The sequence below is a fragment of the Crocodylus siamensis genome, chromosome 10 (assembly GCF_052110815.1).
Source record: "Crocodylus siamensis isolate JL-2025a chromosome 10, ASM5211081v1, whole genome shotgun sequence".
In the NCBI taxonomy this organism is placed as follows: domain Eukaryota; kingdom Metazoa; phylum Chordata; order Crocodylia; family Crocodylidae; genus Crocodylus; species Crocodylus siamensis.
The window spans coordinates 66,818,288-66,845,788 of record NC_143404.1 but is presented as its reverse complement, the minus strand read 5'-3'; the positions used below and the strand labels follow the sequence as shown (position 1 = coordinate 66,845,788).

At 42.4% G+C, this 27,501-nt stretch overlaps 1 long non-coding RNA gene across 2 annotated transcripts in view; it reads left to right on the top strand.

Moving 5' to 3' along the window:
* The first annotated feature begins 1,430 nt into the window (after nucleotides 1-1,430).
* LOC149856760 (uncharacterized) overlaps nucleotides 1,431-27,501 on the top strand; it is a 65,742-nt gene continuing 39,671 nt past the window's right edge. For both annotated transcript variants that reach the window (XR_016444453.1, XR_016444454.1), the window contains exons 1-2: nucleotides 1,431-1,705; nucleotides 3,267-3,356. This is a non-coding gene — a long non-coding RNA (uncharacterized LOC149856760). The remainder of the gene's footprint in view (nucleotides 1,706-3,266; nucleotides 3,357-27,501) is intronic.

Below are 27,501 nucleotides of genomic sequence, written 5' to 3'. Positions count from 1 at the left end.
TAACAGAAAAATAACAGAAAAAGGTTCCTTGTAATTAAATCTTATATGCTATTTGTGAAAAATTAATTTCATGTGTAATCATTGATCTGAGCTGTTCAGAAAACATCTAGGAAGGATTTAGAGTTTAGGCTGGGATTTTCCAAAGGGTCTAAAAGTAGATGAAGAGCAGTGAAAATTGAATGCATCCTTAGATATCTTTGAAAATGTCCATGCTAGTACTATTGGTACGGAGGGAACACACATACACTCACACGCACTGAATTATTCCACTCACAGCTATGTGAGACTCCCATGTTTTGCATGGCTTAGCATCTCTAGGGCCGTCCAGGATTCCTCAAAACCCAGATGAACCTTGTGAACTTTTGACCAAGACGTATTGCAAGTTACAACCCTGCAATGGCTGTAGGGGGTAGTAAAGCACAGGAACAGAGAGGTTGGGGCATCTCTATCCTTGGAGGTTTTTAAGACCTGGTTGAACAAAGCCCTGGCTGGGATAATCTCGCTGGGGCTGGTCCTGCTATGAGCAGGGCGTTGGACTAGCTGTGACCTCCCGAGGCCCCTTCCAACCCTCTTTTTTTTTTTTTTGATCCTATGATTCTAATGAATGAGCTACCTTGGGGGTTTTTTCTGCCCAAATGGTCTCAATGTCTGCTTTCCAACCAAAACGTAACAAAGTCTCAACCATGAAATATTTAAATGTGGTAATGCTACTGCAGTGCATCCTGGGAGTTTGTTATCTCGTTTCTCTGAGCTGGACTCCCCACAAGCACAACATCCAAAAACCTGGCAGGAGGCATTGCTTTCTGTGGCCATGAAGTGATACTGTAGAGGAAGGGGGATCAGTCTGTTGGTGTGGCATAAGGTAAGCCCCACGCCATCACTGAGTGCCACCCTGACCCCCTTCCCAATCTGCTGCTCTGCTTGGTGCTCCCTGCCTGAACTGCTGCTCTTTGTTCTGCTCGTGGTCCCATCTGTCGCTCAACTTTCTGCTCCCTGCCCTGTCACATCCCACATGCAGAGGCTGTCTGTGCCCTTGTAGTGCATGTGATGCCAGTTGGCCCTCCCTGCTATAGAGCATGGTGGGAAATACAGCTCTGCTGGGGGTCCTGTCTGAAGTGCAGACTGGGAATACGAGTCATTACCTAGGTGTTTCCAAATGAAAGTATTTTTATTTTCATTTAAAATATTTTGCTATTGGAATTTCAACTGTGAAAGGTTTTCCATGAAGACCAAACATTTTTCAATCAGCTGTTGTGCTAGTAATGAGCTGCGACCACTTTCAAGACGATCAGTGAAAGTTTTACACAGATATAGGAAATTACATATTTGCTACATGCCTAGTGCAAACTAGCCTGGAGACCATTTTCAGTTTTTTTATGCTACAGCCTGCACCTTTTAAACATGGATGGCTGTTGCCAAGAATAGTTTTATTGCTACGTACATGACTGTGATCCCGGAGTTGTCGAACAAGAAACAGATCCTCAGGTAGCTTGGACTTTGCACCAGCTAAGAAACTGGCCTGACTTAGCTTTTCTGAGCATAAAAAATTATGCTCCTCATCATTTACCTCTGGTAGCGGTGAATTCAGCCTCACTTTGCATTGATGATGAAAACCTATGCGGAAGCAGAACAAAGGCAGAGTCAAGTCTAGAACAAGCTACACCTGCAATTGCTGTAGTGGCTACAAAGTGACCTGTGGGATAAGGTAAGATTTCATTCTTTCACCAGAACCTAAACTTGAAGGAAACAAAAGTGATTCATTCTTTCCTGCCTGCCTTCATATGACAGAAAATGTCTAGGTTTGTTGCATTCATTCACTTTATGGTAATTATTGACGTAGATTTGCATTTGATATTTCAAGAGAAATTCTTAAAAGGCACTTGCAACAACTGATTTGACTTTGAACTTGCAGCACTGAACTTAGAAGTGTGTGTTCCTATCTTCCAAACCACCTGGAGCTTTGTAGTTGCAAACACAATGATCATGGTGTGAAGTGAGGGAACCTGTTCACTTTGATACAAGCTGTCTGGGTGTTTCGTGTTTGTGCATCCCAACCGTGGTGGAGCTGGATTCACATGACATGCGATCAGAGAGCCAGAAGTATCAAAGTTTGAGTGAAAGGTGGTGGGGGGGGGGGAGGAGGAAACAAAAAAAAAAAGGGAAAATGAAAAAACGCTGTTAAAACTTTGAAGGGATAACCTTGTGAAAAAGAACAATGACTGAATAAGGACACCCTACTAAGTTGAAAGTGCTCTACCTGGTTTTGATGTCAAATGTGACACTTTCTCATGAGTTAAGAATGCATGAAGATACAGCTCTGATGATTTTATACCAATTTAGAGAACTGGGTTTTGCACCCAATGATAACATACACACACTGTAATTATTTTTGTTTCTGCAGACAAAATGGGTCTGGTTCAGAAACATGAATTCTAGGTCACGCTGACTTCACGCAAGCAAGTCAGCCAATGGGGGAAGTATCTAGATGAAATTTGCTGCAGTTCCTTTAAAAATCTTGCATCTACTAGGGCTGTGCGAAATGAGCCCTATTCAATTCAGAATCGGCCCGAATCAGGGAAAGTGATTCGATCCGTTGATTCAGATCACTGTCCCTGATTTGATTTGAGCAAATCTGAATCTGATGATTCGATGCTGATTTGGCAAATCAGCAATTCAGACACAGGCACAGCTTAAAAGTTTTTTTCTATATACCTTGAGGTAGCAGCGCAGCTTGTGATCGCTGCGGTGCTGGGGTGAATGGAGCGTCCCATAGGAGCATGGGGAGGCTCTCCAGCATGCTCAGCAGCCAACCTGGAAGTGGACCAGAAATACTTCCGCTCCACTTCTGGGTCTGCTGGGGAGCATGTGGAGGGCCTCCCTGCTCTCCCCCAGCAAAACAATCTGCCACAGGGAGACCCCAAGTGCCCCCCCAGACCCAGGAGGCATCAGTTGCTGAGCCAAGGGGACACATGGTTGGGGGAGGGCCCTGCGCACTCCCCGGTGGACCAGAAAGTCGACCAGAAGTGGTGCTGGTCCACTTTCGGGTCTGCTGCTGAGTGCGCTGGGCAGCCCCCGTGCTTCTGTGGGACGCTGCATCTGCCCCAGCACTGCAGCGTTCAGAGCCCCTGCTACCTAGAGGGATGTAGAAAAAACATTGAAAGCTGTGTCTACGTCTGAATCACCAAATCTGTTCAAATCTCTCTGAATCAATTCAGAGGGATCAGAATCAATTTGGAGAGACTAAAGGATCCTCTGCTTCTAACCAGATTCAGTGATTCGGCCACCCAATCAGGCCGAATGCCCACCGAATCGAATCAGGGACCGAAGCTTCACAAACCCTAGCATCTACTACTTTGGTAAGTGTCTAATATTCTAGATGGGAGCTGTGAATTATATTCTTCTTGAACACAACATGACTTTGGCTTTTGCTATTGAAACCACCATAGGCAGAGCGTGTTGCTTTTCACAAAGATTTCTGGCCCACACAAAATATGCTTCCTTATAAGCTCTCTCACAAAGGTAGGGGTTCAGTTAGCATGTGTTAATTGGATAGTAGATTCCCAGCTTCCCAAATAACATGCCTCTGTGCATGAACGATAGGGTACATCATCCTCTTTTATGTAGGTGCCCCTGACTGCACACAAAACTTATCCAAAAGAAGAGGCTGGAGCTGAAAACTGAGCCAATGAAGGGAAATGTGCAATTTTTACTATATTCTGAAACTGAAATCTAAATTAAACACATCTGATGTGAAAATCATTTATTTGGTTTAAAAGACATTTTTACAAATGTAGCAGAAAATAGATCAAAGGTTTGCTTCTGCTGTTTACCAAGTGCCGCTTCCAAAGACATGCCCCTTGAACCGACCATTGGTTTGGCATCCAGGGGTGCACATTATAAATACAGGGTCTAGCATCGCAAGACATTTTTACAGAAGAACAACTAAAACTAGTATCATCTAGACGGGTCATATTCACAACTGGAGGCTCACTTATATGTTGCCCACTTTCCATTGTTACCCACTAAGAACACAGTGTAGGTATATGCACTTAAAGCGATCTGAAATTTTAGGCTTTTATGCAACATTCCTATCATGCATTGAGGTAGAATTCATTCATTAATCTTTATCCAAACTTTCCTCCCCTGTTAAGCTGGTAGGGGAAATGGGACAGAGTACACGGGACAGAGACGTGTTATGCACAATACTAAGGAGAATCCCTTTCTGGCTGATCTTACTTTACTCTTTAAAATAGGTTAATGCCCACAGCTGTGTAGGAGTGATTTGCAAGTGCATAATGGGAGATGCAATTGGGGCAAGAAACTATGAGCATCTTGCTCCTTACATCATGGAGTACATTCGCTCCTCAAACATGGAAGCCTGTATATAAAACTGAATTGTAATCTAAAAGCCACTTCATAAAAAGGAGCATCTTTCCTCAAGCCTAACACCTTGTAGTTCCATGCACATGGGGCACGATTCCAGCAGAAATGTACTGCTTTATTCAGTCCAACTGACAACAACCTGTGCCGACATTACCAAAAGGATAGTCATACTGACTCTCTCAAGAATATCTCAATATATCAGAATCAAAGGACTCTCTTTCTGGGGCCAGCAGTTAGCTATAAACTCAACAAATCATGTCCAACATCGTCAAATGTAAAACAGCCCCTGATTGTAATAGATGCTAGGGTAAAAAATTTAGGAAATATAAATAGCCCTCAGATTATAGGGTGCTCATCTTGGGAATCTGACCTCAAGTGTGCTTTTGGTGTCAGGGAACAGAGAAGAGTGGCAAAAACAAAGGTGATTAAAAACTGCTGTTATACCAAAAATGTGAGGTGGGGCACCTTCTTGAAGCATATGCCATCCAACAGAATAAGCAAGAAAGAAATCAAGGTAAAACAAGCTAATCCAGTTCATCAAGCTGATCTGCCTGGTAACCCGAGTGCAGGGCCAAATCTTCCGTACGAGGCCAATTCATTAATCTGCTGTTCCTCAGACACGAGCTGAAATTCAGAGTTCAGAATTCTGCAAGCTGACTCAAAAAAGTCAGCAAGAGAAACTTCCCTTTGAAATTATTTTTCATCTGAGGCAGCACTGAATTATACCTTCCATGACACCGCACAGCTGTGTTAATAACAGAATTCAATGTCAGCTCCCTATACTGTTCATTTCCTGGAGAGCTTCTTTTAGTTTGTATGAATGTCCAACTAGTAACAAAAAAAGGAGCACCGACTTCTTTTGTGTTGCAGCTAATGAAACCTAGAAACTATGCACCATGACTTTAAGTGGATTTCTAAGGTACGGTGAAAAGTTCTTGGAGAGTAATGAGGCATATGCCAATCAGACATAATGACAATACCCCTCCCAGTTGGCAAGAACAAAAATCATAGCTATCCATTAAACACTTCAGTGTATAGAGGCAGAACTTGAAAGACAAATGCTCCCACAATATTCCTATGGGGAAGGTGGAGTTTGGCTTAGCGTCGTTATATATATTGTAATTAGCTCAGGCATGCTTTTGTGGGATGTTGACACGAGTAGGAGCTGTGGACACTCATCACCTCACATGATCAACCAAGCAGGGACTAACATGCCCACCCCGACCTCCTTACGACAAACATCTTCCAAAGGAAAAATCTTGAGTGGGTTGTTTAGTAGTTGCTAGTTAGCATCCTCCAAATGAACGGTGCAAATATGAGAATATGTGCGTAAAACTAGCTGATCTGCACCTACCATGTGGTAGTTAGAGTTATGAGCATTTGGACTGGGCCCTGAAAATCAATTATATACACAAATTGCCTCTGTCAAGGGCTGGCATCTTGAAAGTGGAACCTTTTATATATACGGGGTTAACAGCCACTAGCCATCCACGAGCAGACGTGTTTTTCACAATTTATAATTCATTCCAGCCAGAGGTGGTGGTGCCGCCTATCACCCAAACACTTTCCAACCTAGAACCTTGTTTCCAGCTTCCTATAAGATTGTCAAAGCATTGTTGGGTATGAAATTTTGCAGGGTGGCTATAGAGTAGAGCATCTTAATATTGACTGAGAACAAACTTTTTTCTTTTAAAGTATAGTGAAGTAGATTTTTCATAACAAAATTTTACTATACAGATCCCATGCTACGTGGATGCTATGGCAGTAGACAGAGCTGCTAACACTGATTAATTCACAAGGGAATTTTTACACGTGCTCTGGGAGATGTGGGGGGAGGCTTTAATTAGCAAGAGCTTTTAATTAAAAGTGCCCGAGCGTCATGTGTATAAGCATTCCCCATGCTGAAAAATGCTGGCAGGATACTTGCAATAAAAGTCATTGAATGAGCTTTAGTTCAAAGTGCCCCACCACCGTTTTTCAGTGTGGGGACATTGATACATGTATCACCAGATCTGCTGGAGTGCGTTTATTTTGGTGCTCCAGCAGACATAATTAATTGAGTGTGCTCCAACTTGCTGGATTTCCAGCGTGTTGGAGCCGGCTCCCTGCATGTGTATACGAGCCCAACGTTTCCAAAGAATATAGAAAGAGTTTTAAGAACGTCAGTTGTTGTAATCATCGTTATTAGTCTTAATGGTGGTGTCTAAGAGACCCAGGCATGAACCAAGACCCCAAAGTAGGAGGCATTGCACAAACATGTAACTAAAGAGGCCTGCCCCTGCCTTGAAGAGCTTAAAATTGTCTTTCCTCTCCACCTTATGAACCTGAGTAGTATTTTACAAACACTTCCACTGCACTATGAAAACAATTATACGGGAATATTGAATTTTTGAGACCAGCGTTAGGGCTTAAACAACGGCACCCTGCTAACACCATAAAAGGGCTTCCATTAGGAGCTGATTGTGCAATAGCTGTACAAGCAACACCTTCAGATGAACAGGACAAGCGGTAGCATATCCATCAGTGGAAATCAGAACAAACAGATTACCACCACCAGCAGGACACTTTGTAACACATCCTTTTTCGTCACTAAGCCATATGAAGCATTTACTGTGGAATTATTCTTCTATCTCGGCTGCTGATAAGCTTCTTAGCAAGGTAGAGTTGAAGCTAATCTGAGCAGTACACAAGAATTGAGATGGGGTATTTTCCTGGGCTACTGCTTGATATTCAGTTACAACTTTTGGGGCACATATGATGAATTCTGCCTGCCACATCTCGGCTAAATCTTTCAGCTCAAGCGGGTGTCATAAGAAGGCTTTGATTGGGGTTTAATTCCCTGGAACAGGTAAAGAGGGATGAAGATTTGCTTATAATGAGCATCAGAGTGTTAAGGAAGGAATTTTCTCTCTAAACCCGCCATGGGGCAATAAAGCACTGTACTTTGCCTATGGTGTGCCTCCATGACCCAAGCGAGTCCTATATTAAGACTTTATTTGAGAGAAAGTGAGAGTGAGAGTTTATGTAAATCTATCAGTTCTGCAAGTTTCATTCCCATCACCACATGACACAAATTTCATGGTATAGCCCGTATCTTGCAAGTTTTCACTGTGAATCATTTGGCAGAGTTTAAAATAGACTAAGCAGTTGAAAACCTCTGATTGAGTTACAATTTCAAGGGGTTTTTTCCCCCCTAGTCAGCAGTTTTATAACCTACTGATCTTCCTTCAAAAAGAGTTGGTGATGATCGGTGTTTATTCCAAACCATTTAAGAAGGCAGCTGTTTATTAAAGTGCCAACAGCAATGATTGATTTCTGATGCTCTTGAGTGCATCTGTTTTCTAGCTAATGACATCAGTGCAAGCAAACAGAAATTGCAAGCTGGGATTCTAATGGAGAACTAAAGCAGCCATGCCTTCTCTATAAAAAAAATAATCTATTACATTCAGGGAAAAGTCTATTAATAAAGTCAAATGTTCAAGTAACATCCATGCCAATTGGCATTCTTGTATACAACTGGCATTTCTTCAAAAAAAGAATTTGTGGGTTAACGGTGTTTATATTAAAATCTCTAAAGAGGACATCTGTTAGCTGAAATTCCAAAAGTGGTGATTGATTTATGATCTATTAAATCACATCTGTACTAGAAAAAAAAATGGACTGAACTACAGTGGAACTAACATCTGTCATCAGCCAAACACATAGTACGAGAGTGCATAAAAAATGGAAGGCTTTTAAGTTTTGGGTTTTTTTCCTTAAATCTTAACATTTTTGGGGATGAAAAATAAAGTGATCATATCGTGAGCCTCACTCAAAAGTGGGAGTAGTTATAGTATTTTTTAAAATTTCACTCGAAGAAGCCGTTCCTGAGCTGGTGAAAGCCAGAAGAGCTCCATTGGCCTTGATGAAGCTACATTAACTTTTTACCAATTCAAAATATGGTTTCTCCATAAGCTACTCCTTCAGCACAAAGCTTGGTTAGGATCATAAGAAAGTAGGTCTGGATGGCACCTCATGAGGTCATTTAGTCCAGTCCCCTGATCAAGGCAGGATTATCTCAGACTAAACCATCCCAGCCAAGTGTCTACGTAACCCGTTCATGAAAACTTCCAAGGATGGAGATACATAATTTCCCTAGGCAGCCTGTTCCAATACTTGCCCACCTTCATAGTTAGACAGATCCTTCTAACCTCCAACCTAAATTTTCCCTGCTGAAGCTTGAGGCCATTGCTCCTAGTCTTGTACCCTACGGCCACAGAGAAAAGCTCATTTCCATCCTCTCCATAATAGCCCTTCAGGTATTTAGAGTCAGATATACAATTCTTACCAAGAAATTATTGATGGTATCTCTTTACAGTGTTTTCTTTTTAATACCATATACCAGGTTTCCAAATAAGTCCTGCTACACTCACCGGTAAAATTACAAACATCTGCTGTAGTCTGTCTTCAAAGGAAGCAGCCATGATTAGGAGATAGAGCTGTTAGCACGGGTAGTGGTAGTGGCAGCAGATGAGGCATCTTATTTAGTTCTTCTAGGATACATGGGGCAAGTAGGGACATGTGCCCCCCCTCAGCTCAGAGACACCTGCCCTCAAGAGACTACTGGCCACCTTTAGTCAAAGGAGCATTAACCACATAACAGTACCCCCCCCACACACACACCAGAGGGACAACACCTCCAGGCACTAGCTGCTCAGCAGGTGCTGCATCCCACTTGCACAGGGCTTCCAAGTGGGCATAACTGTCCCTGAAGCTTTCTCTTCCTCTGCGATGTATGCGTGGGGTGTCTCTGCAGTAACACACATTGGTGTGAATGATGACAACAAGAGTGTTGGATAAGCAGCGGCACTAGACTTACATAAAATAAGTTTAAAATTCTGTACATTTAAAAAAAAGTATAAAAATGTCAGGGAAAGTGGAATCACAGTTTGAACTCTGAAATAAAGCTTTCACGTTTCTTGGCTTTTAAGCCCCTTTCTGAGGTTCTTGACCTGACTAATAGAAGTTTCCCAAATTTGGAAACTCTGTTCTGTAACAATGACTGCTTTCTTACTATCATTTCATTGTCTACTCTTTTCTTTCCAGCTCCATTCTTCAACAGAAGCACCAGGGAGCATTACAGTTCTCAGTTCAAAAAGCAAGAGGTTACCTATTCAAAACCTAATGAGTTTCCTTTTCCAGGCTTAAATCTTTAGCTTGAACACTAAAACTTAACTCTACCCCGACACTTTTCGTCTTTATTCCAAAACTTTTCTAACCTGTATTAATTCTGTATTTCCTTTCCCTCTGCAGCTTTTCACCTACATGTAGCCCAACTGCTAATGCGTCTGTATTGTTCTTAAGTCTCACTAAACTCAATGGGCCTATTTCTCCACTGTTTTGCACTGTGGAGTAACCTACATTTTTGCAAAATTGTTATAAAAAGGTGCTATATAAAAAATGGTAGCATCCTTGCACAGGTGAATCCAACAATTTATCTTCTTTCCTGTTAAAAGGCTTTGGTTTTTATTTTATTTTTATTTGGCTCAGATTGTGCATCTCTACAGTTTACCTTGGAAATGTTATCTTTAATATGGATTTGTTCCAAAGACAGTTAAAGTCATTAGGAAGACTCCTATTAACTTAAATGGACTTTGGATTAGGTCCCATTATTGCTCTGATGGAAAGAGTACAGAACCTACAGCTATCCCACAATTACACTCTGGAACCTTATTAATGACTTTCTTTATCCATTACAATCAAGGATGCAAGAATAAAGAGGCTGTGCATTTCAGAGGTCTTGCATAGTGCAAAACCAGGTATAAAATAACATGTTATGCATCATGGAATAAAAAGCTTTAACATGACCTTTAAGGCCTTGTTACACTTAGCTGCTGTTAAATCTGTGGGGTATTAAAGTTAGAACGTGCTCTGAGCAGTTGTATGGTAATGTTGACTGTGATCTCTAACATGGTCGACCTGCTTATTGTTGGTCTCAGCCCCGGCTCCACGTGGGAGTCTCGAACCACTCCTGCTGCAGTGCCGGGGCTGGGACCAAACATCAGCCCTGACACCGCACCGGAGACTTGAACTTGTGTCACCTCCGTGGAGCAGTCTGATGACAGCTGAACGTGTGCTACATTGCAGCTCCTCCTCCAAAAAGTCATAACTTTGCTATGATGCGATCACACTTAGCACATGTTTTACTGCTGGAACACAGTTAAGCAGAATTAAGTCGTCCTAAGAATAACCTGTGTCGTGGCCCTTTGTCCTTTTCCACCCTAAGGTAAAACACCATGCAACGTCTCCAGCAGAACTGCCTACAATACTGCAGGTGCTCCACAGCCCAGAGGCTTTGGCTCCTTGTGTGCATGTTGTTGACTGATTATTCCTTGGAAAAGTGAATGAAAGTACAACTTGGCTACTCAGAGACAGGTATAACAGAGGTAAACATTTAGTCTCTGCAGGAAGTTACTTGGTACAGAAAGCAGCCGGGTGCCCTAAAACCATATTTGGGGGCACAAATAAATGGCCATTTTAATTTTTTTTAGGGCCTGCACTTTCTAGCGATATTGATTCTTTGGTTCCCAACGTATCTGAAATTCAAAACACACCAGACTGCAGTAACTGTAGGCCAAAAAAAATCTCAGCATCCAGCATGACTGTTCCTTGAACAGTCTGACCATGTATTCTGGTGCCAAAATGGGAGCTGAGCTTTTCTGAAAAAAATCTAGCCCTACACATTCAGGAAAGTTCCTCTCCCATGACTACAGAATATATATATTTTTTAAAAAGTGACCAAAATCATTACATTAAAGGCAGTTTTTGATTACTCGTGCCTGCTGTCAAAATCAGCTCACCAACTTCGCTGTTTTGTGATGCTGTTCCATTATGTTAATTAGGCCAACTATTCAATAATGAAAGACAAACTTCTGAAAGCATTTGAATCAGCAATAATCAGTGCAGTTTTCCCATGCTTGTGTTTCTGAGATTTTAAGTATTCATACTTTATGATAACTTTTGGAGACAATTCCTTTAAAGGTGGACTTTTTCTATGGCAACATACCACATTGCTGCACTGCCCTTACTTTCTGGGTAAGTGTTTTTCTAACAATCCCTAATGTTGAATTTGATATCCTAAACATTTTCATTAAGCTCATTCTTCCAAGCATGCATTATCACTTCAGGTAGCCAACAGCAGTAAATTTCCTGCTGTGGATATATACAGCAAGCCATTCAAGGTATTCTTGCTGTGTGCAGCACTTATACTAACCAAACAACAAGGCAAATTCTTTTTTAAATTGGTTTGGAGGAACTTACTGAGCCAATTGTGAAAGTGGACGCTCAGTAACAGGAACACCATTGACGCTGATTAGGCAATCTGATAAATGTTCATAATTTTTGTGGTCCTTGTTACAGACATACAGCCAAAGGACAGGGACCTGTAAGATGTGGCTCATTCATAAGCTGAATATGAGCCCAAAGTGTGCCTTTGCTGTGAGGAAAGCTAATGGCATAGCGGACTGCATTAGTACGAGAGTTGCTAGCAGAGTGAGGGAGGTGATTCTGCCCCTCTATTCAGCACTGGAGAGGCCACATCTGGAGTCCTGTGTCCAGTTTTGCACCCTCTACTACAGAAAGATGTGGACAAATTGGAGAGAGTCCAGTGGAGGGCAACAAAAATAGCTGGGGAGCTGGGGGATGACTTATGAGGACAGGCTGAGGAAACTGGGCTTATTTAGTCTGAAGAAAAGGAGACTGAGAGGGGATTTAACCTCTGAAGGGGGAGCGGGGGTTTCAAAAGAGGATGGAGCTGGACTGCTCTCAGTGGGGGACAGATGACATCAAGGGGAGCAGTGGCATTAAAGTTGCAGCAAGGGAAGTTTAGGTTGGATATCGGTCCTATAAGGATAGTAAAACACTGCAACAAGCTACCTACAGAGGCCACATCCGGGCAAGGAGCATGGACGTTTGTTTCTCCAGGGACAACTAGCAGCAACACACTTTGTGCCACTGCCACTTGTCCCCAGGGAAGACCCATGTCATGTGCCTTCTGCTGCGTGGCAGGTTACCCTGGGTGGGGTAGGGGAGGCTGGGGCCAACAACTGTGCTGGCCCCAGAAGCCTTACCTGGGGAAGCTGCAGCCACGCCTGCAGTTAGCAGCCTGGTCGGCAGCCGGAGTGTGGCTCGGACTGGCCAGGCTTCAGGTTTGGGTGGTGTGTGCTGCCTCCACCTGCACCACCCTGCCTTTTTTCTGTTCAGGTTTTTTTTTTACCCTGCAAGGTAGCAGCATGGGAAATGCCTGCATGTGCCGCATGTGGTGCCACAGATGGGCGCCACGTACCGCACGGCCACGCTCAGCTGGACACAGCCAGAGGTGGTGGGATCTCCATCCTTGGAGGTTTTTAAGACCCAGGCAGACAAAGCCTTGGCTGGGATGATGTAGTTGGAGCTGGTCCTGCTTCGAGCAGGGAGTTGGACTCGATGTGACCTCGTGAGGTCCCTTCCAATCCTAATTTGCTATGATTCTATGGCTCACTATCAGAGCTATGCGACAGTGCAAATATGGCCCTGGCACATTTCTTCTTGGTTTCAAAAATTAACTAAAAAGGAGTGACACTGCTGTACATAACCAGAGGCATAAACTGGCTCACTGTAAACCCTAAAAGCAGGATTTTTCCCCCTCCATGTGAACCCACAAAAATGGATACTGAGGTTTTCTGCGAGGTGAAAGATAGGTTTCTCTAGAGGTTTGCCTTATTTTTTTTTAAAACAAGTTAAATACAGAGATGACATCTGGCTAGAAGCTCTAAATACATCTTGCATTTCAACACTGAGGATAATTTTGCTGCCCAGTTTCATCTGATGCTGAGGTGGGGAACAGCCAAATGTTAGGGCAGCTTACCTTCATGTGCCAACAAATACATTCGGTGTTGGCACAATGCAAGCTTTAGATGCCGAGTTAAGTCTTGGAAAAGATATATATTTCTGTAGTCATCTAAGCACTGGTTTGCTTGGTTTATAATCCCTAAGGAGAACGTATAGCTTCCAACCGCGGAGAAGAACGTACAACAAGGTAAACATATTAGTTTGATCCCTAAAGCACCTAGCACCATATGCACATGTTTCAGAGTGATTCTGCTTCACTGAGCAACTCGAACACCACATAATTTCTCTGATCCTGTTTGGTCCCTAGAGTAACACTTGCAGGTCGCTGTTTAAATGAGGAGAAAATTGGTTATAAATCAACTTAATTTTCAAATGTATTAATCCAAAGAGAACCCAATTTTGTGCGAACCTGGCACTTAGAAAAGAACACGGGAGAATAGGAGAAAGAAAAACCCTTTACTTACACCTGAATCATAGTCCAATTTTAAATTGAGCTAATATTGCGTCTCCATTTTCTCACAATACCATATAATGTGAAGGGAGCATTCATCACAGGAAAAATGTTAGAATTACCTTTAAAACACATTTAAAAAAAATAAGAGGGAATCTGTTAAGACATCTGGTTTCTTTATATTTTCTGTGAAGATGAGTGTGATGGAGGATTGCTCCTCCTTGCCTATGACTTTGGGTTAAAGTACAGGTCAAGAATATCTGAAATCAGACTTATTGTTACTAGTAATTTCAGAGATCTTTTTCATTTTCTTTGAAAAGAGCTGGTTTCATATTGGAGCACAGTGACATGGTAGGTTTAATGCCATAATTTTTTTCCTGCCAAGAACTTGGGTTTGATTTCAGATAAATGACAAGTAACCTTTCCCTCCGTGCATGTATGCTTCTCTTTCCAATGTTCTTCAAGTGACCCCCCCCCTCTCGACTCGGACTTCTTCCTCCACGGAAGGAATGGAAGACTTCCTGGCCTCTCCCATGGGATGAAGGCAGAACATACATATGATATGTATGTTCATCCACAAGATGAACATGAGCCTGCAATGCGATGCTGCGGCTAATAAAGCGACCAAAACGCTGGCTTGCATCCATAGATGCTTCTTGAGCAAATCCCGGGACGTCATTCTCCCCTTGTACTCGGCCTTGGTGAGGCCGCAGCTGGAGTACTGCGTCCAGTTTTGGGCTCCACAATTCAAAAAGGATGTGGAGAAGCTTGAGAGAGTCCAGAGGAGAGCCACGCGCATGATCGGGGGCAGGAAAACAGATCTTACTATGATAGGCTGAAAGCCATGGGACTCCTTAGCGTGGAAAAGCGCAGGCTCAGGGGTGATCTGATGGCCACCTATAAGTTTATCGGGGTGACCACCAGGATCTGGGGGAATGTTTGTTCACCAGAGCGCCCCAAGGGAAGACTAGGTCAAATGGTCACAAACTCCTGCAAGACCGTTTCAGGCTGGACGTAAGGAAGAATTTCTTTACTGTCCGAGCCCCCAAGGTCTGGAACAGTCTGCCAGCGGAGGTGGTTCAAGCACCTACATTGAACACCTTCAAGAGCAAATTGGATGCTTATCTTGCTGGGATCCTACGACCCCAGCTGACTTCCTGCCCTTTGGGCAGGGGGCTGGACTCGATGATCTCCTGAGGTCCCTTCCAGCCCTGATGTCTATGAAATCTATATATGTAGTGTGACACAGGAAGGAGAATTTCCCCACAAAGTGAACGTGATGGCATCCTCTATATTCCTAGATGGTTTTTGCTTGCATCAGAGACCTACTGCACAATTCTTCATGGAATTCTTAGGAAGAAACTAAGTTATTAAAATATATTAAAAATAAATAATAACTTATTTAATTTGACCTGTCTTCTGAAACACTAATTTTATTTTCCTTCTATGCTTCATTGGCACTTAGTAACTACTATCAGGAAGTTCAGCATGGATCGGCCATGCTGCGATGGATTGGAAGAGGTCAAGATGGATTGGAGGAGATTATATCCCCTACATTTTTTTACCTAGCAAGATTGAAGACAGCTCTAGAAAGTGGGGTTGCCCTCTCTGGTGGTACCACAATGTGTGCAAAAATTATATGAAGTTGTTCAACATCGACATAAAAAGCTGAAAGGAGTGTGCAGAATCCCGTCCAATCTGGCGGGAACATCTGGCACTGAAGCGGCTTTGATCCAGAAGATGGAAGCAAAGCAAGAAAGAAGAAAGGAGCATGCTGTCAACTTGGGCTTCAACTCAGACAACACATGGATCTGTGAAACTTGTTACAAGTTTGCTTTCAAATTGGGCTAGTCAGCCACAAACGCATTCATCAGGCATCTGACTGGACCTCTTATGTGTACAACATGATCCAGAGGATCAAAGGATGCGTAGGTGGCTTCTAGAGCAAAGAATTAGTCGCAAGCTGTTAACAGATTGAGAACAACTTTTCAGCCGTCTTTTAAGTTCTCACGCTTGCACTTTCCCAGAGAAAGATTTTCACAAGAGAATTCTCTGAAGGGTGATCTTGCAAGGTGTTAAACTCCAGTGGAAAGGGAAGGAATTTGCAAGAGGGGATCAACATCTCATATGATAGGGCTGCTCTAACTGACAGCACAGGGCTAGATTATCTGGGTCCAGGACTGGAGAAATGCAGTGCTAGGTTAAAAACCTTTTTCTGCCTACCTAATCATCATCTGCACTGTGCATCTGCCTTTCACATGAAAATCTAGTCCCAAACTTTGTAACCTGCCCCCCTCCCCTTTTTTTTTTGGACATACAGAAAAAAGTATCAGCAGAAGTACCAAATGAACAAAACACAGCATCCAAGTTTAGGAAATGCAGAATTTAAATCAAATTTGCTGGTCTCCCACAACACCGTAGGTGGCCAGCATAGAGGACATTCTGGTTTTCTGCTACTCTGTCTTCTATTGATACAAAACCCAATGCCTTTATGTCTCTCCAAGAGAGAAAAATAGACGACATAAAGGCATCCAGTTTCGTATCAATAGAGGACAGAGGACTACCAGACTGTCCTCTATGATGGCCACCTTAACACCATGGTAATGGGGATGATGGGGTGCAGCTCAGCCAAAAACTGTTGCCAGTTGGAGAACAACTGTGAAAGGCTTAGCACTGGACTTCACCTCTGTTGGCTGCCTTAGACAGAAGCTATCGGCCATTTTGCAGTCCTGCCTCTCCATGCTTCTACTAAAGAAAAATCAGATTTTCCACTTAAGGCATGCAGCCTAATTTGGGAGGACTATTTTTTAGAGGGGGAGATACATGTGGTTTGAGAGTAAATATAGCATTTAACCTTTCAGACCTAGCTTCCCTATGAAAAAAATGGATGATACCATTCACCCACCTGCCTTTGTGACAAAAAGGCCAAGGTGGGTGAGATCTAGCCTGCAGCCCTTACGGGAACACTTTGGGCAGCTCACTGTGGGCACATTTTTTTTTGTAAGTATGACATCTAGATGCCCAGGGCAAGATGGCAGTCTGGGCCTGGCAGCAGGCCGCAGAGACTTCTCCCACTAAGGTTACGCTTCATTTGATGGGGGTGTTGGGTCTTGGGCGAATAGTGCGGTTTTGCAACAGTTCTGTTGCAGGTGTGGCTGGCTGTGCTGGAGAGAGCGGGGCTCAGAGAGCTGGAGAGTAGTGCCAGGGAGGACAGGACGTGGTCCGAATAAGGACAGAGCACAATAAAGACTGGTTTGTAGGTTCATAGATTGTAAGGCTGGAAGGGACCTAGGAAGATCATCGGGTCCAGCCCCCTGCACTAAGCAGGAAAGACAGCTGGGGGTTAGGTGACCCCAGCAAGGCGACCGTTCAGTCTGCTCTTGAAGATCTCCAAGGTATGTGATTGCACCACATCTGGAAGGAGCTTATTCCACAGTCTGGGCACCCTGACTGTGAAGAACTTTTTCCTAATGTTGAGCCTGAATCCGTCTTCCAGGAATTTGTGGCCATTACTCTTGGTTTTGCCCTCAGGTGCCCTGGAGAACATGTGCTCACTGAGCCCTTGAGGTGCGCCTCTGATGTTGCGATAAGCTGCTCCCAGGTCCCCTCTGAGCCTTCTTTTCCTCTGGCTGCAGAGTCCCAGATCCCTCAGCCTTTCCTTGTATGGCTTGCCTTTTAAGACTTGGATCATACGGGTGGCTCTTCTTTAGACTGTCTCAAGCTTGTCCACATCCATGTTAAAGTGCGGTGCGCAGAACTAGATGTAGACCTCCAGCTGTGGTCTCACCAGTGCCGAGTACAGCAGACGAATCTCCTCTTTGGCTTTGCTGGAGATGCATTGATTGATGCATGCCAGAGTATTATTTGCCCTGCTGGCTCCAGCATGGGTCAGTTGACTCCCTCAGTGGCTGCCTGGCTAGAAATGCTGGTGATGATATGGACAAACATATGGAGTTTTTTGGTGGGGGTTTTTTTTTTTGAGGGGGGGGGCGAGGGGGAGTTAATGATGCTTGGCATGTCTGGCAAGGAATTTTTTTAGGGTGTCCTTTGGCCACATTCAATAGGCAAGTTTCCCAATTTTGTTGGGAGCTGAGCAGGCTGCTGTACTGTTTGGGACGTTGGCCGCTCCCCTCCACCACCTTTCCAGAAGAAAATGCTTCCCTTTACGGCAGCTGACCAAAAAGAAGGAACTCATCAAGGTGGGGGTGCTACAGATCACTGAGGGAAGCCAGGGACAGAGAAGAGCCAGGGTTTCAAAGAGGCTTGTCCCTTGTGAAGCAATAACAGTGCTGGCTTCAGAAGGTCCTTCAGGTGGGGGAGACCGAATGAGGCTTCTTCTTGGGGAGACCAGAGGCAGAGCTTCCCCTGAAAGGAGCATGCTCCAGGGCAACCTTGCTCACAGAAGGGCTCTGATTGCAAATTGGTGCTTGTAAGGCGCTTTGACCAACTTTGGGAAGGCTCCCAATAGCAGCAGTCACAATAATCCCTGCTTCTCATAACCCTAAACTGGAGCACATCACCCTTCATCTCCCTGCTCCCACAAAGAGACGCTCCTTCTGCAATTTTGTACATCACAACAAGTTTAAATGTCTTTCATAAAAATATCACCCATTAGGATAAAATGAATTACAAAGTTATTTTCTGGAGCATTTGCATTTACAATGCTGGAGACTGATTCAAAGCATTCAAATAAAGATTGCCTAGCATACCTTGGATTACAATGTCTATCAAAGCATGTTAACAGCTATACAAAACTATTGGACTGGCATGCTGGATATATATATATGAAGTCTTACAGAGAAGTCAGGTATCTATAGTAACAACATGCAGGTATTCTAATGTCACCGTACTTTCTGATAATGGGTCCATTAATGAAATAGTTGTTTGATGTTCAATCACATATAATGATAGCTTTTTGCACAATAGGTAGTCAGCTATACAGATGTGTGCAGATAAGTTGTTATTGCTAAAAAACCCTCAGCAGAGCCATTAGAATATCTATTACTCCAGCCTTGCTTTCCTTGATTTATACTTAAAATATTTGCAATGCACGTTCAATAACACAAATACCTATAATTTTAAGAATATCATGATTTTCCATACACTACAAGGTAAAAAAGAAAGAAAGTTGATTAAACTGATGGCAAGGATTTATCTGAAATGTGATTGGGATTTTTGCAATGAGCATGCCAAAGCAGTATTGGCAGTTAATGCTTCCAGTCTGTCACAATTTCCAGTGGAAATACGGGCACTAAATTAATACCTTCTAAGTTTCATCTTGTAGTTCTGAGCTACTGAATCTATAAAGACCGGCCATTTTTAGGCATCTGTTGAATGACATTTCATACACATACACAGCCACAAATACAGAAGAGTATTACATTCATTTTAATATTTTTGCTTGGTCAAGATGCAATCTTGGAACTTACCAACTATTTGGTGAGTTTAGCCTTCTCTCTTTTTCCCGTGAACAAGTCTGCCTAACCTCTATGGCATTAAATTACTCATAGCCAGGCCAAACAGACACAATAATTGTTGATAGTAGTTTCTAAATGGGTTTGATGTGCTTCTGTAAGGACTTTTAGAACAAAAGCTGAATGGACTGAGATTATTCTGAATTCCTTTTCCTGTTTCACTATAAATTCAATCTTCTGCAAAGGAAAAGTTATTTTGTGAGATATAGCTCTTCCAGCCTGTTCAGCTGATGCCAATTGATGTAGCTCCTCTTAGTGTAATGTGGAGATACCAATTCACAGCCAGTAAGGCTCTGACCCATAGCTTTGGGTGGGATGGCTTATTCACCCCAATATATTCCCTTGTCCTACAATTGATCTTGCTTTTTCTCTTCTTCCTGCATACTACTATTTATTCTTCAGCAAAATCATTTACAAACATTCTCATCCTGACAAATACAATCTTGGCTGGTTGTGATTGTCTGGATATGACCGAGCCAAGCTATAGTGCAAAAGATACAAACCATCTTCCTCCTCTTCATTTCTTTCTGTCACAGATAAGGGGGAAAGTTTAGTTTTTTAAAGCCTTGAGCAACACACCACAAAATCTTGGAGTGAAGCATAGAGGTTTCTCCATGGCTGCTTGCTTTTGAATCAACCAAACTGTTACAGGATGAGTTTACTTCCACTTTTCTCCACCCCAAGAGCTAATGCTCTCATTTTTTCTAAGGGAAGGAGTTTCCTAATCCTTCTCAAGCTCCACTATTGAGGACTAGAGAAGCTCATTAGGTATTAAGACAGCTATCCTGATGAGTAAAGCAGCACAGCAGTGCCTTATCCTCCTCTGCAAATGGACTTAGAACCCCTGTGACAGGCAGTCAAGTGATCAGAAATGTTATTACAGTGATTTAAGAATCCAGTTTGTTTAAAAGAAAAAAAAAAGTTTGGAAATGATACTTATTGCAGATGGTGAAGGATGACGGGTCATGAACCTGTGTTATAATAAGATGTCTTTCACAAACATTTAATTTGCAACCTATTTTCCACCAGCCACAATGATGATCCTTTCCAAAAAATACATGCAGGCTTTGCAAATTAGATGTGCTTTTAAAGCGAGTCATTTTGGCCAAGGGATCATTTGTCACTGAGGTCCCAGACCCCAAAACAGGAAGCCGCAGCTTGCAAAGAAGGGCAAGATTTGAGCAAAAAATGTGGAAAAAAAAAATACAAAAACCTGAGAGAAAGGATTAAATCAGATAAAGCCAATTTTCAAAAATGTGGTACAAGGGTGCTGATGCTTGTTTAAGTGTAACGATGTACAATGCAACATTTCACTTCATTCCATAGCAACCACAAGCCAGTGCACCACCAGTAGGCAACCCTTACTGGAAAGGTTAAATTACAATGGCCACACATTAATATTGCCTTTACTAAAGAGCATTTGGCCTATGTAATTGCAACCACCCTCTTCATTAATCTGGTAGTTAGCAACAGCCCAATAAAAGTGTACTCAAATGAAAGTGTCAAAATTCACACAAATGATTGGTTTTTCCAGAGTGAAGCATTTGATCAGCTCAAGTAGTGATGTGCGCAGTGCTAAATCCCTTCTGGTCAATATGCAAGAAAATACATCAGGGAACAGCTCAGTCCTGCTCTAACCAACCAATACAACAATAAGAAGCAAGTCTACAGCCTGGTACAGAAAATGAGTCGGGCAGCCTAGTTTTCCACACATCTGATGCACTTACGAGGCGTGGTAAGCATCTTCGAGTAGCACAATCTAGAAATTAGACAGGGCATCACCCTAAATCGACCCTCCCACCTTGCTTATATGGTCCCTCAACACATTTCGCATGCGTGGATCTTTTGCATGCTTTGAGAGGTCATATCCTGTTCCCTGTTTAAAAGAAGTTTCATATATTTTCTTTCTCTGGCTCTAGACTGGACTGAAGCCATTTTTACTCTGCTCTTGAGCATTGTAATGCATCATCTGTATATTATATCTCCTGAGTCCATCAGATGTGTATATATATGATACAATACGTATGTACACTTTTTCAAGAAAAGACATTCAAATAAAGCAATGCCCATCAAGTTTTAAGGAGAACAGAGGTTTTTTTTATTAGTTATGCATCAATATTCTAGGGTACATTTGTACATATATTTGTGCAGACAAGGGGAAATGACTGTTGCTAACACTGAAATATCTTCTATGTTTGTAACAGAATAAAAGATAGATGCTCTCCTGTGTAAAAAGCATCTTTACCAGGGACATTTTCACCTTGGATTCCATCAGCCTTCACTTTGAGACAAGTACTGTTATTGTTTGTGTGCAGTCAGACACCAGCGAATGCATTCATATTTGTAGTTTTATAACTATTAGTCCTTCGCCTGTGTTTGCAGGAAGCAGCAGAGCTCACAGACATTTTAACACACATACTTCGGGTGAACATATTATTTTTAAGGAAATCTGGGACACTGTCTCCCCCCCCCCCCACCCCGTCAGCACTGTTGCGGCAGGCTGGGACATGGGGTGGTGAAGCAGCATGATGAGACAGGCAGATGGATGGACAGGCACCACTGCTGCCGCCCGCGTGTGCCTAGCTCGGCTCCTCTTGAGCTGGAGGTTGTGGGGGTGAGCTGGGCTGGGCGCTGCTCCAGTCCTCCTGCCTTGCTCCCACAAAGCAGCAGCAGTGCCTGCCCCCCCACCCTCCTGGCACACCATGACGCTCTGCCTCCCCACTGTACTGTGCCCCATGCCCCTACGCTTCTGGGACTTCTGTTTCAATTTTCACCAGCTGGCTGGGACCGGTCTACAAATTCTGGGACTGTCCCAGACAAACCAGTAGGTATGATCACCCTACCCATACTGCATCCCTTTTATTGTCTAAACTTAAGTTGTAACAAATTAATTTTTTTTTGAGTAATTACAAAACACTCTCAGTTTGCAAACCTTTTATGACATGCACCAGAAAATGATTTACAGCATAGAAATCATAATAACGCCCCCCCATGCAACAATTTATAGCTTTCTGACACTGTAAAAATGATTTCAGTTTCATTATATCTCCTACTAGAAAATGATTTTCAGAATATCGTTTAATGAATGTAGAGACTGTTACAACACCTAAATTACTGAGAAGCATGAATATCATTTGCCCTATTGACAGGTAGCGACAAATTGGGAACTTTCATTCATTTGCCTGCTGGAACATTTTCAGACAGAACCCTGAAGAATAAACTGTCTATGGGCTGGGAAAAACTTTAAAATTTTCCAAATGCTGCACTGAATTACTCAAAACAGGAAACAACATGATCTCCCAGAACATGGCATTTGGGACACTGACTTCATTCCAAATATGAGGCTTTTTTAAAAATGCATCATAAAAACAGAAAAAAAAAATTGTGTCCAGACTAGGAATACCTTTATAAAGGAGCAGACACACAAAGGACCACATGGATCAAGTATTTCGCTTTAAGAATGAAAATGAATACATAGCACCATCTCTCAATAAAGGCCAGATTGAGTAGTACTCAATTAGCTCCATGGTGAAGCTGCTTATGAACTACAGCAAATCAAATTCTGGCCACAAGAAATTAAATTGGAGGTGGGTCATTATGAGGAACAATAATTGGATAACTTGATACAAAGCTTTCCACTGACATATCACTCATTAGCATGTGACCTGGTCCAGAATTTACTGAAAGTCGCTTGTATGACAACGGTTGAGTAACATCATTCTCCAATCCTTACTCATGAGCTCTAGCACCGTAAACAAAGAGTGGACTCCAGCGGGAGACCTCATAGTCTTAGTAAAATTAAGGGTAGCAGAACTGGACTATATTGAGTTGTGCTGGTCTCAACACAAAATCCAAGGACCAAACATTCATTTTACCAACTGCTGATCTAATCAGCATTGGTGGAAAGTGAAGTCGAGGAGAGAATGAGTCTTCTCATACAGGTTATCCTACATAACAGCTGATGCCGCGTAGAGAAGCTTTCTCAGTAGAAAACCATGCTAAAGGATTCTGCCTGTGCAAACTCTTATGCAAACTTACTTATGTAGCCAGCCCACATAAGGGCTAGGGACAGACATTACACACAAACCAGTTTAAGTGATCAGAAACTGGTTGAAACCTGTAACAGAACAGATGTTCAGTGCACATAAACCATCCTGAAAATGGCTGAAACCAGTTTGAGATTAACCTGGTTGATTGTAATACCAGACTTAACTGATTTGGGTCAAACTGGTTTATGCAATGTCTGTCCCAGACCCTTTGTTGGTTTAAGTTAAACTAGACACCCCCACCATCCCGGCATGCTCTCTGGGCTGGGCAGGCTCTCTGTCCACAGCAGAGCTGGTCCCTCCCCTCTGCTCCCTGGCTGCAGCTCTGGCAGAGACTTGCAGAGACAGCAGGGTCTGCCTGGCTTCTCTGTGCCCCCCCTCACTCCCACCTTACCACCCGCTGCTTAAGCAGAGATCTCTTCTTCCTCTCTCCCACAGCACAGACTGCAGCCAGCATGTGGTATGCCAGCTAACGCTGCCTAAGGCAGATAGGACAGTGTTGGCCTAGGGCTTTTTGGATCTAATCAGCAGCTTAGTTGGTAATGTCCCTGCATTCCTTCCTTTGGAAAAAGCTGTTTAAGAAGAGCTTCAACTAATGACTGAGTCTTGGTTTTCTGGTGGGTGCTAAATGCTGATAACAAAGCTGATAAATGCTCTGTTATTGAGGCGGGGGACCCCCTCCCTAATCACAGTGTCCTGACTGGCCATGTCCCGCTCCGCTCAGCCTTGTGGAAGGGAAGTGGGGGCTCCTCTAGCACATAAACCTGAGCCACTGCATGCATGTGCCTGCATTTCTGGAATGAAAGGGAATATCTACCCACCTCCAAATTGGTTCAAGCTTTGCAGGTTAGACTAACCTGCAAAGATTGCATCAACTTAGGCTCAGGCTTTTTGAATGACTCTCCTTAGCCAAGGGTTTTTACTTCTTTAAGATACCTGCATACCAAAGTCTATCCATACATGGTCATGTACCCGTATGAATAGTCAAGCTTCGCAGTGAGCAGTAAGAAGGTGAGAATCAAGAAAAAAGAACTGAGAGCAACCTCATCTCATAAAGGTATATTTCTTTTCTCTCCATCCCACTATTAAAACTCAGGTGTATCAAGTGTCTGCCATCTCTTGCCTTGTGACTTCTAAATCACTGTTCTCCTCCATACCTCGTAGCAAACATGTTGGCTTACCCAATTCCTCACTGCAAATCATCTCTCACCAGATACTGTCATAGTTTTCCTGTCTCTCCTGGCACTATACATATTATTAATATTAATAATAAGAAATAACTGTGTACAGTTTGGTGAATTATTCACAAGTAAAAATACTTAAATGTTTATCATATCTATCCTAGAAGATAGATATATCTTCCAAAATCATCTTATTTTTCTGTCAAACAGTAATCAGATTTCTGAATTTTATACAGTTTGGGTGTAAAATTGTATGTGCAGATCACACACAAAAGTGCTCCTGCAATTTGCATTAATCACAATTTTTGTCCAAGTGGACAGCTGCGTATGCAAACTGATAGCTGGGTGCACTTCGGCATGCAATTAGAGTAATTGTGTATGCATATGGCATACAACTACACATCCTTCTGTGCAGATAACATGCTGCTTTCATTTTTAATTCTATACAGGCCATTTCTTTTAGAAATGCATAGCTTCCAAGTAAAGAGATTTTTCTGCTTCCCACCCCATATAGAACCATCCCTGAGAAATTGAAATGAGGCAATATCCTTGGCTGGACTGACACCACCAATTATACATGATTGTATAATTAGGACTTACTTAACTATTCTATTCATGATGTATGGAGCTAGGCTCAAATTCAGCTCACCCTCCCACAACCATCTTTGAAGTGGTAACAGAAGTAAAATAGTACAAATGCTGTTTACCATGCAAATATAGCTCTGAATACATACAGTGAGTAAGACTTAATGAAGGAGTAATTTGTATCTAGTTACTTCTGAGCATAACTATACTCATATTTTGCAGTTCTGTTTCTTTACATAAGGGGACTTATAAAAACCCTCATCCCCATGCTGTAAATTTTCCACTGGATTTGTGGCTGCTTTGCCTAATAGAGAGCAAATGAAACACAACAGGTACCCAGCCACCAGATAAGTGACAACAGGATGCCACGTATTGTGTGATCCAGATAAGTGGCAACAGGATGCCACGTATGCCTGGTACAGCAGAAGCCACATATTGAAAGAGGAATATCCAGAACCTGAATTTTCCTTCACAGTTAATTAAGTCTCAGGTTTGGATATATTTTTCCCTGACACAGCTTATCAGAACGGGTCAGTCAATGGAGAATAGCAGCTTTGGAGGAACCTGGTTTGTTTTTGTAGAAAACCTATTGGAGAATCTAGTAAAAATCCTGTGGCTCTGCTACTCAGGAACCTTTCATTTACTATCACTGCGTCTCTGGCTTTCAAATGTTCGTAGCATTTAGGCATCAAGTTTTATATAGATATAGTTTCTGCAGTGATGGGAATTATGTGGATCAACAATATCTGCCTAATTCAAAGGGTAACAAGAAAAGGACCAAATTAACATTTGGTGTACGGATGAATATCTACCTGTATCAGGTCACGCCGCTGGTGCTACTTGGGGTAACCCAATGAAGGGAATGGAGCTATGCCTACCTATACTAATTTAGGGTCTGTGCGACAAAGGTCTGTCTGCTGTTGGATTTTACCATGTAGCTGTTGATATGTAGAAATGGTAAAAAGGTTACCTTGTTGAAGGGTGGTTACATTCTTTGAAGACCGCTTTTTATTTTAGACAATAAATGAATGTGATTTATCAGAACAAAGTGTTCTGTTTATTAGCAATTACTCTTATTACTATAGAAACAGAAGCAACACAAACAGAAATTACCTGTAATTTCACATTGCTTAAGTTCACATACATGATTATATTGCTGAAGTAAATCCCTAGGAATATTTGAAAAATTATATTATCTCCAAAGTGTGCTAATGGCTTTTCCTCACATTTGCTACTTATGACCTCTTGCCTCAATAATTCAGGAGAAGGTGATTGTAGCCACTTGCAGAGTAATGGGTAGGGGTAACTGCTGTTTGATTTGCAGGTATTTCTGACAATCCCAGATAATTAATTCTCTGAAACAGAGAAAGTGAGAGCAGATAGAAAGATATGTGGTTAAAATATTGCTTGGTTCTAACAAAAGATGAGGATATTAGGCTGCTTTGATTCAAAGCAAAAGTCTCTTGAAAAAAAAAGGAGTTGGGGGTGGGGGAGAAGGACTCCATGTATTTTTGGGGAATAAACAGGGTTGCAACAAAGAAATACCTGACTCATACAATCAATTTTCCTGCTAATGGAAACAGCCCAGCAAAGCCCCAAGTACTGGATAACCCCCTGGGCCAAGGGGCAACACTACTGAAATGCATCATTTCCTAGTGCTGGATTCACTGTCTGAATGCACAGCACATATGGTGCACTCATTCTGTCTTGCCGAGGTCCCCGGTTAGTCACCAGCTCTCCTGACAGTCTACACCCAAAAATAACATTGTCAAAATGAAATATTGGCCCAGCAATTGGATCTCGTTCCTATTATAAATTATTATAGCCTCACCATTAGTTCAGAATTTGTCCAACATTCTCATGTCCTCTTACTTGGCAATAGTCCATGTTATCAATATAAAGTGAAGCATTATGTTTTGTAGAGCTCTCAGAATAGAAGAGGGTCAGCTTCATTGGCTAGAAGCAGCTAATCTCTCCACTTAGTGGAAGGTATAATTACAGAAGAAACAGACTTTCCAAACAAGTAATGCAGAAACTACTAACTATGCATAAAATGGGGCTACTAAATTAGTATGCATGCATGTATGTTGGCAAGTATCATCACAGAAATAGTACAATGGTAGAACTCCACTGTCTCTTTTGGGATACTAAATGCCAGACCATCCATCTTTCACTGTACTGCTTAAGCGAGAACACTGAAAATAAGGTAACTCAAATGCATTTTATCATCTTCTATTACAGATGCTGCTGATCCTGCCTTTGCAGGCATCTGAATCTTGTCTCTATTGGTTCAGTAAAACAATGTGTATATATTGGGTTTTTGTCCTGGCCTTTAAAAAAAAAAAAAAAAAAAGTCTACACTCATCCGGAGCCCATTGGGCCTATCTGTTTGAGATGTGCCTTGTATGCAGAACACATTAATCTTCTGACTAACAGGTTAATTGCTTCAATGTATGGAGCAGATTTTCAAAAGCATTCACAATCAGGACCAGATTTTCAGAAGTTTGGATGCC